The sequence below is a fragment of the Coffea arabica genome, chromosome 11c (genome assembly GCF_036785885.1).
Source record: "Coffea arabica cultivar ET-39 chromosome 11c, Coffea Arabica ET-39 HiFi, whole genome shotgun sequence".
Lineage (NCBI taxonomy): Eukaryota > Viridiplantae > Streptophyta > Magnoliopsida > Gentianales > Rubiaceae > Coffea > Coffea arabica.
The window spans coordinates 10,504,381-10,508,959 of NC_092330.1; the positions used below are offsets into that span (position 1 = coordinate 10,504,381).

The window sequence follows — 4,579 nt, forward strand, 5'->3', positions numbered from 1 at the left end:
GGTTCAACTATTAATCTTAGTTCTCCATATTTGGAAAATAAAGTGGGCTTGTGTGGTCTTTAATTTTAATTTGGTGTTTATTTGTGAATAATGTTTGGATATACTCTGCTAGTTATCGTTGCTTAGTATTCATCACAAGTTTTGACTTTCACATCAAAAAGTGGAGATTACTATGAGTATGTGATCCTTAAGTGGTGAAAGTTGAGTAATTGAACTCCTTCATTTGGTAGATGTTGGAGTTCGCATCAAAAGGTTTGCGTGGCTAAGAACTAGCCATTTTTCCTGAAAAAATTGAAAAAAAAAACGTAAGTGTGAGGGACATCTTGAAAAAGAAAAAGATGCCCAAAAAAAGGATAGAAAATGAAAAAGTGCATGTGAATGTGAAAGTGCTTGAATGATTATGCTAGCTTGCAGATCCATGAGTTATAATGTTGAGATTTTGCTTAATAGTCAAACTATTTGCTGACCAATGCTGGTTAAATATTTTATATTCTTAAATTTGTTAGTTAGGAATTGGAAGAGTTCTTGATTTTAAAAACTAATCAGAGAGATATCTCTCGGAGATTAGCCATTAAAGCTTGATATGTGTTTTAATTGTACCATGATAATGGGTGATTTGAGCAATAGCCATTGTTTGAACTCAACTACTTAATTAATTATTCACGTGCTTGAGGACAAGTATGGTTTAGGTGTGGAAAGAGTTGATAGGGTGCATATTGATTAGTGAAATTGCAAAATGCTTTTGGCCAAATATCACATTATTGGATTGATTCTATTTATGTTTGGCAATTGGTGTTGGTTGTAAGACTTTGGAGCACAAAAGAGTAAAAAGGGTGTCATAAAGAAACTTTCCAACAAAAAACTCTAGACCTGATTAGCCGAGGAGGCCATACGTATTAGCTAGGTGGAATGCATGCAAATGAGCCATGTATCTTTAATTTTTTTTGACACCATGTGACAATCCCACCTCCCCCTAAGGCATACCCTAGGGTTTAGCGGACCGCCTGCCCAACTCTCTCCAGGACTCACTCACTCATTTAAAGAAAACAACTTACAACCATAGAAAGGAAATTAAACAACAATTTCCAAGCTTAAAATATACATTAATACTTAAATCCAACTCCAAGGCTCATACATGCCCAAATATGTCAAAATTTTCAAAAATCCAAATACATCCAACCCTAGTCAAGCACTAGCGTGAGTACAATCGCAAAAATTCAAAAACTAGACTTTGCTAGCCTGTACCCGTCCCCACGCCCTTGCTTGTATCCCTTGTAAGGAAAACAAATCTCATAAAATGAACTAAAGCTCAGTGAGGCTCCAAAACTTCATGTAGACCCAAATAGCAAGTTGACCATGATTTAAAATCACATGTATCAAAATAGCGAGCACATGAAGTCAAGAAAATGAGTAATAAAGTTTTGTAAGGCCAAGCACTAGTTATTTAACATGTCAAATGAAAGGATGTCGCCGCTATTTCAAAATAGCTCCATCATAGCTTGATCAAGTAGTAGTTGACTCTCCGTCAACTTTCAAGTAGAGTAACTAGTCCAGTAGAGCCCCGCTTGACACCAATCCGTCCACCATTCAACCCCCTTACCAGGCCTGAACACCACGAGAAACACGCATGGTAATACTCGAGTATACCGATTAGTCGAGGAGGTATCACTCCACTTAACAAAACAAGAGACCCAGGGTTCGTTATCTAATCAACCAAGTCCTTACCGGCTCGACTCGAATAACTTGTCACAGGGTTTCTGGAATTCCAGAGAGTGCTCACGCATAGACAAATACATCAGACAAGAATATCAAGTCAAGTGCCATCAAGGCATAACAACAAGTCACGTTTAGAACAAGTGCGATAAAGTACACCCTTGTCCGTCCAAACAAGTCAAATATTATCCAAGCACATTAATAAAACATGTAAAAGCAAGTATCAAATACAAACATGCACTTGGAAGCACTCACCAAAGGTCTAGTGATTTTCAAGGTCACGCTTAGGTGCAACTCCTTGGATGGAGTCCAAATCTGTGGTAAAATATTATGCAAGAGTTTAAAATCAACTAGGGTTCGAAACATAAGAGTTTCGCTTCAAGAAAATCAAGTAAATGCAATTCGTTTAAGTAGTATTCAAGTTACTTATTAAACTCTAGAAAATTCATGCTCGCTCGTTTAGTTTTGATCAAGAAGTGATTTAGACTTTGGAAGTCGCACTTAGTATCAAAGACCGAAAAAATTGTATTTTGAAAGGGCCGCAACTTTCACTTTTCAAGGGTATGAGTTCCGGCAAAATTTCAGCTTATATACCTTGACTAAAGGTAATTCGACTACCACAGACGATCCAAGTCCAATTCGACCTCAAATCTCCGCTCAAGTAGCGAGTACATAAGCCTAACTCTCGAGTGAAAATTTGGGCAGCATGCCCTTTGTATTTAGCTATTTTCCAGCCATATATGGCTTCATTTTTTCCTTCAAATCAGCCCAATTCAACATATTCGCAAGCTTAACAAAATACCTCTTCAACTAGGCTCAATACCATCCAAATACAAGTCAATTCTAGCAATACAACCGTCAAAATCAAAGCTGAAAACCAATTTTAAAGAAGAATGTCTAAGTGGCAGATTTGTCCTCCTTCGGTGTTTTGGTCATAACTACAGCTAGGTATATCAAATCGAGGAAAATTTTATGACGTTTCGAAACTACAATATATACACACAGTGATGGATCTTCCCAAAATAACTTTCCACTTCCATCCAATCACTTTTCAATCTCCAACTCCTGTAAGGAAAACAAAGCTAAAAGGGCTGAGCTAAACCTCAGTGAGGTTTGCCGAGCAAGTAACATTTAATAAACACTTAAATTAGTACAATTAAGCAAGTAGTGCACATTTCACTTCCCCAAAGGCTCTATGTTTCTTTCTAAATCAAAGTAATCATAATACATGGAGCAAAACAGGGTACTATAGGATACGTTTAACCAATATCTGCATAAACTTCAATTCACGAAACAGAAGTTAGGCTAGAGAGAATACAATCAGTCATTCGGGTTTCAAAACAAGATTCCAGCCATGTATCTTCCGAGATTTTCATTCAATCTACCAATTTAACATAGACTACATTTCCAATGAAGACATAGACACTTAGTTCTAGCATTTTCAGGGTCAAAAAGTGAAATCTCAGAGAAAAAAGAAAGCTGTCGGTTAAATAGGGCATTTGGGCAGTCAGGGGTATCTTAGTCATTCCACAAGCTACAGTGCTTTAATTGAGGTGAAATTTTCTGGGTGGAAAGATAACTCAACTACCTACAACTTTCATGTTTTGAGTAAAAACTGATTAAATCTAAAACATGGAGAAATTCGCAGCCCAAGTTGCTACTTCATCCAGTAAAAGACAGAACAGGTATGCAATTTCAGTTAAATTTGAAAAATCATAGATATTCATAGGAGTTGAGAAAAAGGCTGAAATTTTCACGGTTGATAGTAGTCTGACTCTAGTTTCAAACAAAGCAAACAGAACTCAATTCCAACTTTTCTACAACAAGATATAGCAGATTTTCTAAGACTGCTCAAGGGTTCCTGCAGAAAATTTCAACAGCACTTCCCCTTGTTTTCTTTATTTTTCCTTCCAAAAATCAGCACCAAATTTCCTCTCAATTTAAACTCAATCACAACCACAAGTCATAGGTCATCTATACACTTATTTAAGGCCACAATACCATCCTTTTTTTTTTTTTTTACGGAAACCACAATACCATCCAAATATAGCAAATTCATACTCAAAGCCAACCACAAGCAAGCTAAAAAGACATCCCAAGGCTGCAATTTAACATATCAAAGCTAGAAAATTCAGGCCCTAAGCTAAAACTATTAACAAATGCTGAAATTCCTTAAAGAAAGCCAAAAGTGCTTGTACAAGCTGGAAATTCTCATGGACAGCCCAAAAATTCCCTAGCAAAGCTGGAATTCATCATTCAAAGCTGGAAATAACAATCTACTATACAAAACTACAAAATCTTCCATGAAATCTACTACAAACAAGCACTAATCTCATTCAAGTGCAAGATTAAAGAAATAAAGTAGCTTCTTGCCAAAAGTACCTTCAAACCTCAAGATGAGTAGCAAATTGCAGCTTCCTTTTCCCCCAAAAACACTCCACACCAGCCACCTTCCTTCCTTGTAGCAACTCTCTATGGATTTGCTTAGGGTTTTAGGTTGACTTCCCACAAGTTGTAGCTAGGAAATAAGATGAAACTTGAAGTAGTTTTCCTCTCTTTCTCTTCTCTCTCTCTCTCGGCCAAGAGGTAAGAAAATGGAGTGTTATTTGTGTCCAACAAGAAAGACAAGTTTTAAAGAAAGCCTAGTCAAAATTAGCCATTAGTGGCAATCCAACCTTTGTTCTTTTTTTTCCTTCTCTCATGCTTAGTCAAAAATTTCGGCCAAGGATAAGAAGATTATGGCTGATTTTTTCCTCTTCAATTCATCCAAGAGGAAGAAGGAGATTGTGGTTTGATTTTGGTCAAATTTTGTGCCTTGTCATTATCAATAAGAGAAAAATTGATAGCTTAGTCTTAATCATGTCTT

At 36.6% G+C, this 4,579-nt stretch overlaps 1 long non-coding RNA gene across 1 annotated transcript; it reads right to left on the reverse strand.

Moving 5' to 3' along the window:
* Positions 1–1,082: 1,082 nt before the first annotated feature.
* LOC140016965 (uncharacterized) lies at positions 1,083–4,304 on the reverse strand. Its single transcript, XR_011823248.1, has 2 exons — positions 4,096–4,304; positions 1,083–1,605 (listed from the first exon to the last, which is right to left on the reverse strand). It is a non-coding gene; the product is annotated as an uncharacterized lncRNA (long non-coding RNA).
* Between the last annotated feature and the right edge of the window lie 275 nt (positions 4,305–4,579).